Source organism: Castor canadensis, chromosome X, assembly GCF_047511655.1.
Source record: "Castor canadensis chromosome X, mCasCan1.hap1v2, whole genome shotgun sequence".
NCBI classification, from domain to species: domain Eukaryota; kingdom Metazoa; phylum Chordata; class Mammalia; order Rodentia; family Castoridae; genus Castor; species Castor canadensis.
The window spans coordinates 82,780,474-82,789,677 of NC_133405.1; positions in this window are offsets into that span (position 1 = coordinate 82,780,474).

Here is a 9,204-nt window from a genome sequence, read left to right on the forward strand (position 1 = left end):
TTCTTCTGTGCATTACTGTCATGGCACCCACCGCACTGTATAATAGTGATTCACAAATCTATCTACCTACCACAGTGAATCTGATTCCTCTTTGCATCCCTCTGGCCTAGCCTGAGTACTTTGAAGCTACATCACATGAATAGAAAAAAAAGTGATCCGTTTGGAAAGCATCCCAATCCTGCAGAACTGCGCTGTTTAATAGGTGGCCACCAAGCACTTGAATGTGGCTATTTTAAATTCAGATGTGCTGCAATTGTAAACTACACATCAGATGTTGAAGACATTACAAAAATGTAAAATATCTCAATACTTTATTTGAGTACATATTGGAATGAGAGTATTTTTGATATATTGGGCTAAATGTATTCTGTTTTTGGCAGTTTGAAGTTAGGGCTTCATGCTTGCTAGGCAAGGACTCTACCACTTGAGCCATTCCACCAGCCTTTTTTTGTGATTGTTTTCTTTTTTCGAGATAGGGTCTTGGGAACTATCCCCCTACCCTCCCCCCCCACCTTCCGCTGGTTAAATATATTCTTAATTTCACTTGTTTCTACATTTTTGAAAATATGTGTCCACTGGAAAATTTAAAGTTACATTTGTGGCTCACATATTACTACTGGACAACACTGATGGAGAATACAATTCCAGGACTTTGAAAGAAAGGACGTCATTGCTTTAAGCAAATGTAAATACATACCGATTATTTCTGACACTCCCTGAGTTGTGCTCAGAGATTTAAGTTAAGTAGAAGGCTACACTGACAGCCCCTTGAAAAAAACTTTTCAATTAAATATGGTTGAGAAGAGAAAAAATTCATACAAAAGCAACTAGAGGGCAATATAGGACAGTGTTGTATTGTACCAGCTGTTAGAAAACCCAAGAAATGACAAGTCATTACATGCTTGGAGTAGTTCAGAAGGCTTCTTAGACATGACATGCAGTCACAGAATTTCAAAGCTGGAAGGGAGCCTCAAAATATCGGGAAAAAATTGAGACCAAAAATAAGTGACTTGCCCAACCACTTTGTGACAAAGCTAGTATCTTCTGAGTTCAGTTGCTTTTACTCAGTCTACCAACCTTCATTTGGGTAGAATTTAGCAAAGGAGAGAAAGCCTTTCATGTGGGACAGAGTGAAGTCCGAGCTGGAATAGTGCTTTGCAAGAGGAGAGGAGAGGGGGCCTAAGTGGAGGCAGAAAAGGCTGCTTAGGTGATACTAATACCCATTACCCCCCTCTCCCTACTCCCACCCCGAAAACCCCTGCTTTACAACTTGAGGCACAAGTGAGCCTCAGGTGAATTACTTGTTTGGTCACTCTAGTAAACTGAACTTTCAAGGTAAGCCTTGGTCAGGAACACAAAGGACAAAGAGTATTTCCAAGGAGATTAAAAGATAATTTGTTCCTTTGCATTTGCTTAGATCAAGACATATCTTTACTGTTGTAAAAAAAATATGCAGAACTTGAATTTGGTCCTGACTTTGTAAGCCATTTTCTATGGCTTTCAAAATGACAGTCTTTGTAGGAGTTGCTAATTACTTTCAGAATGTCTATTATATATTAGAGCTGTCATTTTAAGCATTGCATTTCATCTTATTTTGAATTGATGCTAAGATTAAAAAGTTAGACAAAGGAATAATGAAAATGAGTTAGTTGTGTTTCTGTGCAGAGAACACCTAATCACATTAAATTCCTGTTGTATATGAGAGATTGTTTCTAAAATCCTAGTTTAGGGAAAGTAGAAAGCCCTTAGAGATCATAAAAGTTAATGGCACTTAAACTCTTTGTAGCGGCATAACTCTTCCCGAAGCAAGTTTTATAATTTCCAAAAGGACTGATGTGTTTGAAGAGCGTATACAGGCCTGCCAACTCAGCCTCTGTCCCATCTTTCCCCAACCTGTATAGTGGCACCCCAGGCACCTTCAGGAACCTGAGGCATCACTTTGCATATGATGAAACAGAAGCCCTGAGAAGTTAGGTGACCTGCTTGAGGTCACACAGCTAAGAGTAACTGGGCAACAGTACACAGACTGCATTGGAATGGAGAGAAACGACAGTCTGGGAGAATAGTGTTTTAAGTAATTTATGGATTACTATAGAAATGAGATGACCTTTCAAGTATTTTCCAATGTGACTCCTTTGTAGGAATGATGGATATCCATTTGTCATGTTGGATCTTAGCACAGATTTGCTATCTTGGCTAACAAATTGTGTGATTCATGAGAGAAATGTTAGAAAGTAGACCTTTCCTGCCTGTCTGAATTGATGTGTTTGGCAGTTTAGGCCTCCTTTGGCCTGCTTCAGAGGGTCCGCTGGTGTTTGGTCTTAAGTGGATAGTCTGCTATTTGTGCCAGTAAAGCCAGCAATGGTGCTAGATGAAATCACATGCAGTGTAATGCCAAGAACAGGCCGTAACTTACCAGAAAGTACTTATTACTGCCTGATGTTCAAAGTCTCTTTGCAAAGTATGTTTGAGATTTGAACTTCCCTAACTAGCAGCAAGAGGTTCATGAAAAGAAGACTCCAATACAGTGAAGATCGCATTCAATGAAATATTTCAATTCCTACTTCCATATCCAACTCAGGAATGTGATCTGACACTCAAAAATACCACCCACCCCCAAGACCTGGATTTGGGTCCTACCTCTGCTACTGAGTAGCTGTACTACCTTGGAGAAGTTCCTTCCTTCTCTCTCTCTACATTTGTTGTGTGCCACCTGAACACAACAGAGCACAGAAAATTCGAAGAAACAACACAGAGCCTCTGAGCCATTAAGGGATTTAGAGTTCAGTGGAAGAGACAAGTAAACAAATAACCAAATAGTAATTTGATAAATGCTGTAACGAAAATGTGTTCAAAGTGTAGAAGAATGGTGGGAATAAACTTGACCCTAAGGGGCATTTTGTAAAGGTCAAACCCCCTCACGTGACTTACAAGATCCTTTCTGCTCTGCCTGTTGTCAACCTTTTTCATTTTGTCCCTTCATGTCTCTTAAGCTACACCTCTAGGGAACTCTCCTAGTTCTCCAAGGGCCGTCAAGCATTTACAAGAGTTGTGCCTTCTATCCAGAATGTCCTTCTCTCTGTTCTCTGCCTAGCAAAGTTCTTAGAGTAGCTCAAAGATTACTTTCTCTGGAAGCATTTCTTGATCTTTCCTCTGCAGGTGAGATTCCCTCCTCTTAGCAATGCTACTGCACTATGGTTATCTTATCGACACCTGTCTCTCACTAGACCTGGAGCTCCTTGAGGCCAGCAAGTGTCATCTTCATCTTTGTTTACCCCAGCTCAGCACCTGGCACCTGTTATGTAGGGACTCAACGTCCAGTGAAAGATTTTGCATAGTAATAATAATAATAAGGCCACTTCATCTTCTGTGATCGCTCACTTCCTGTCAGGTGATTTTGCTTAAGTACTTCACGTGCATTTTTTCAGTTAGTCCTCACAAGTGCCATAAGAAATAGGTGCTGTTATATTCCTGTTCTATGGGTGAGGAAATGGTAGTTTAGAAATGTTAAAGTAACTGGCCCAACAGTGTTCCTTCAGCTGGAATTGAAGTCAATCCTGATCTGATTCCAGAGCCCATTCTCTTAACCACTCCACTCCAATACAGAAGTGGGGAATTGCAGACCTAGTGAAGGTCAAAGGAGGAAACGAACACATACCAGGTTATGTAGAAAGCAAAAGGAAGTAAGGTTGCATTGGCAGGCTGCCCCTTATTAGGAAGGCTGTGTGGTCAGCCTGGGAGCACAGGCTTGATGTACTTGCTGTCAGCAATAGGGAGGCACTTAGTTCAATTACATGTTTATTTGAGGACCTTTTAAGTGCCAAGTACTGTGACAGCTGCTGGGATAGAAATGTGTGTGGTCTCCTGAGGCTGTAACAGTGAGGTGAGGGACAGAGAGAAACAAGCAATCTGGATGTTAAGTGGTAAATGCTGTTAGCCATAATTTAGAATGGAAAACCCCCAGAAACCCTGAGCCAGGGGGTCATGAGAAGCCTCTCACAGACAATGCCCAGACTGTCGGGTGAACGATGATAGCATATGCAGGACACTTGGAGCGTTTCAATATTATTGGAACTTAACAGTGGGAAGCAGCAAGAAGTAGGTGATTAATTAATTTGCCATACATGTATTGACTGCCTGCTTGGTTCAAAACACTGTTTTAGGCCTGAGGTGAAGAGGACAGACGAAATCTCTGCTCTCAAGGACCACAAAGGCAAGCAGGGGCGACTGAACACCTGTTTGTACAGCAATTTATAAAGGGTTTAAAAAAAAACATCCCAAGCGCTCCCACACCAGTTCTAAGAGTCTACAGATTGTATGCTGGTTTTTCCTCAAGCGTGGGGCCGCACTGGGGAATTTATGTGGTCCAAGAGAACTCCAAGCAGCTCTCTAGCATCGGAGATAGAAAGCTTTATCGCTGTTGCTCCCTGGGTGACTCCACCCCTTCCCATCTGTTGCCATGGTGATAAGTGGCTTCACTTTTCCAATTACCCTACCCCCACCTTTAAGTGAGCCTCAGAGACCCTCCCCATCTCCATGGAAATAACTTCATGTTCCCCAACCTTCCTTCCAAGTCAAATTCCTGCTCCTCAGACTGTCACCATAGAAACTGGGTGCCCCTGTCCCCCACCATCTCCATGGTGACCCTCTCAGCCCTACCCCCAGGATATCTCCAGTTCAGTCTCTACTGGAGGTCTAGACCTCAGGGAGGGTGGAAGGTGAGGGTGGTTCCCTGAAGTGGCTGCAGTCTTCTCTGGCCCTCCCAGCTGTGAAGGCACAGCAGTACCTCTTCTCAACAAACAGGGTAAGGGAACTGTGCTTACAGAGTATTGATTGTGTACACACTGGAACGCATAACTGGCCATTTTGCAGGTTAAGGAGGAGAGGTCCATGGTGGTGAGGACACTTGGCCACCCTCACAGAAATTGGAAACTAAGTGCATTTGATTTCCTCCATTCTTCTTTGCTATGTGATCTTGGACAAGCAGTTTCTTATCTTGGAGCCCCATTCTCCCCATTTGTAAAGCGAGAGTGTTGGAACAAATGTTCACCTTGAATATCTCCTCGTTAAAGTCAAATCATAGGTAGCACTGATTGAGGAGCTCATTTTTCAGGTATGAATGCTGGTAAAATCAATTAAGGTTTATTGTTGTTTGGTTTTGTAAAACTGAGATAGTAAAAGTCTCTAAACTTTTTTGATCTAACACCGTTAAGTTTATTGTTTAGAAGAGATCTTGGTTTTGTTTTAAATTTCTATTTTGAAATAGTTCACAGGAAACTGCAGAGACTGTGTACCCCTCACCTCTTGCCAAAGCTGGCATTTTGTGTAACTATAGTACCATATCAAACCAGTCAATTACCACTGATACAATCCCCAGAGTTTATGGGTATGTGTGTGTGTGAGAGAGAGATTCTATGTAATTTATCACGTGAAGATTTATGTACCTATAATCCCAGCAAAAATACAGAATTGTTCAATCATCACAAACATTCCACACTTATCAAACTTCTTTACCCCATCCCTAATCCCTGGCAACCAATTCTCCATTGCTATAGATTTGTTACTTCAAAAATGTTTTATAAATGGGATCATACAGTATATAATCTTTGGGAAGTGGTTTTTCACTCAGGATGATTCCCTGGAGATTCATGTAAGTTGTTGAATGTATCAATAGTTTTTCCTTTTTACTGCTGTGTACTATTCCATGGTATGGGTGTACCATAGTTTATTTACCCAGTAGCCGGATGAAAAACATCTGGTTGTTTCCAGATTGGAGTTATTACAAATAAAGCTGCTATGAACATTCATGGTTTTGTGAGAATAAAACATGTCTTTCATAGAACAAGACTAATTTTAATGAATTCCAATTTATCAATTTTTCCCTTTATGGATCGTGCTTTTGGTGTCAAACCTGAAAATATTTTGCCTAGCCCAGGCTCTCAAAGATTTTCTCCTATTTTTTTCTGAAACTTTTATATTTTACTTTGGTGGTACGAGGGCTAGAACTCAGAACTTTGTGCTTGGTAGGTAGGCACTGTACCACTTGAGCCACCGCTCTACCCCTATATTTTACTTTAAATCCATGATCCATGCTGCATTCATTTTATACAAATTATGAGGTTTTAGTCAAGGTTTATTATTATTTTTTGCCTACAGTTATGCAATAGCTCTAGCACCATTTGTTGGAAAGACTGTCTTTCCTCCTTTGAATTGCTTTGTAAAAGACAAAGACCAATTGGGCGGATGTTAGGTCTGTTTCTGGGTTCCCTTTTCTCTTCTATGGGTCTATGTGACTGTTTCTATCAGTAGGACAAACCACAGCCTTTTGAGACAGAATGACTAGTGCCACTTGCTAGATTGGGTGACCCTGAACAAATTACCCTCCATAGCTTCCCATCTCACTCGCTCAGTATAAAAAATGGGCCTCCAGAGTCACACACAAGCTAACCCCTCCTGACCTCTCTGTTGCTCCTTTCCCATTTCTTTCATCCACTCTGCTCCAGCCACCTGGCCTCCTGACCGACCCGTTGCTCCTCAGTCTCATTACACATGCTCCTACCTTGAGGTTTTTCCTGGGCTGTTTTCTTTTCCCAGAACCTGCTTTCTTCAGAAATCTTCAGTATTTTCAAATTCCTCATTCCATTTAAGATGGAAAAGTCGGGTTGGAGACATGGCTCAAGTGGTAGAATACTTGCCTAGCTAATGTGAGTTCCTGAGTTCAAACTTCATTGCTGCCATAAAACGGAAAAGCCTCTGCCCCCTTTGCCTTTTCTCCATAGCACTCATTACCATCCAACACACAATGTCATCTACGCATTTATTTTTATGTATCATTTTCATGCCGGGAGTTGAACCTGGGGCTTTGCACATGCTAAGTGCATGCTTTACACTGAGCCACATGCCAGTTCTCTACTTACGGTGTTTGGTTTGGCTCTCCCTACTAGCACAATGTGAGCTTGATGAGAACAGGAATTTTTGTTTTTATATTCACTGCTGTATTCCCAGTACCCAGACTGCGTCTGTTACAATGCATCTTTGTTGAATAAATAAAGCAATGGATTGGCAGATGGGCAGATAGATGAGTGAAAGAATAAATGCTAGGAGCCAGGGCCCAGTTCACCTGGCCTGTGCCCTAAGCTTGTGACCCTGAACCCACCCACTTGCCTCTCTAAGGCTGTGGGTGTGACTATCAGGTGGCAGTTGCAGTCTGAACTTTGGCCTCATTTGCTTCCCCTTGCCTTCTTCCAGCCGCCTGTCAGTTTCAGTCTTGCCAGGACTTATTTGACCTCCTTTCCTTAAAGCATCACCGGGGATTTTGGTATGAGCTCTTAAAGTAGGCAGTGTCAGTACATGAAGCTTTGCATCTTTTTCTCCTTAGAAAGGCTCTGACTTCTTTCCTGCTCTCAGATGGAAGAAGCCACAGGTATTGGCCACTGGCAGTCCCTAGGCCATCAGGACATATGGCCCTGAAGAGATTTCACCTTCACTTCTGCCCAGCTTCGGCAAGCCTCTCCTAGAGTTACTCTGACCCAACTGGGTAGAGACTTAAGTCTTTAAAAGTACTTAAGCACTATGGCTAAGCCTTTTGAGTCAGCCTGGGCTTGGTGCTCTACTATGTCACTTACTAACCTGGCATACTGGGTGACATTGGGCAACTGACCCAGATCTTCAAGCCTTGGTTTTCTCAGCTTCAAAATGGGGATAATGGTGGTACCATACTCACAGGGTGCGAAGATTCGGTGGGATGACATCTACTTTAGCAGAATGCCTGGTGCAGAATAAGGCTCAATTAAAGAAAAATCATGGAACAGGGTGGGGCTAAAGAAGACCAGAAATGGCAGGAACTGGCCAGGGAGTATAAGGGTGGTGCCAACTAGATGACTAGAAGGCTGAAGCCAAGAAAAGAGGGGAGATCAGGGAAGCCTCCACTAAAGATATCCACAGGTCAAATTATGCTAGACAGTCAAGATGGAAAAAACAATCCAGGAAGAAAGAATAGTATATACAAATAAAGAGGGGTGTAAAACAATAACTTCTTTCAGCCATTCCAGTAACTGTAAGTAGTTAAGCAAGACCAAAATGCAAGTTTCTTGTGTGAAGTGGTAGAGGAGGTAGTGACAAAAAATGAAGACAGACAGTCATGCAGGGGGCAGACCATGAAAGGCCTTGTGTGCCAGGTGGAGGAGGGATTTGACCTGGTGGCAGTGGGAAGCCATCAAAGAGCTTGGAGCAGGAAAGTGGATGGTTACAATCAATGGTTTGGCGGTCCGGCTGCTTTGGAGGAAGGCCTAGGCTTGGAGGCAGGAGAAGGATTAGCTGGGCTTAGATTAGGGAAAGTGTAGTAGAGATGGAGATGAAGAGATACAGTGCATGGGCATTTTTCATAGGAGGAAATCAACAACCAAGCTTTTCCGAGAGCTTGCATGAAAAAGGAAGAGCCACAGTCAGAGAAAGAAATAGGTACAGTTTGGGGGTTTTTAATATTGGTGAGACTAGAGGCTCTCCTATTGCCCAGAGGACCTGGCACTAATTAATTGAATGACTAGACAGAGGCTTGCCTAGTATAACACTTGCCAAGGCCTGCTCAGTTTCATCCTGGCTCCTCACCCTCTGACTTCCCTGTCATCTCTCAGCCAGAGCTCCGTGCAGGGCTTGCATTTCCCTTCCAATAGAGAGGTTTCCCGTTAACAGCTTCTAAGGACAGAGGAGAAGTTCTAGGTTAGTCAAGGAAGGCATCCCAGTCCGTTCACTTCCTGATACCTCAAGATGTGGCTCTTGTTAGAAAAGTCCAGTGACATTCCTCTGCTTATTTCCTTTTTACTCTCAAAGGCGTTTACTTCCTCCCGACTTCTCTTATTTTTCTCCCAGGGAGAATGTTGGGCCTTGCTTTTTTCATCCTATAAGGATACTTTCTGCCCTAACATGGGCCTATTCACAAGTACTCGAGGTGTAGTACCCTTCTTTCATGGTGGGGGCAGGGGAAGTGAAGGAGCTCACTGAATGGCTTTACCAGACCTCAGTCTGCTACTGGCCTTGCTGTCTCTGCAGCTCACGGGCAGCAGTTGAAATTTTGCCTCTCTGTCCTAAAGCTGCTGCTGTCCCCAAAGTCCTCTGTAGGGGGCTTTTGCCTTCCTGGACTGGTGTGGGGTGAAAATCTGATGTGTAAAAATAAGTGATGGATAAGAAAGGGACAAATGGTTATAG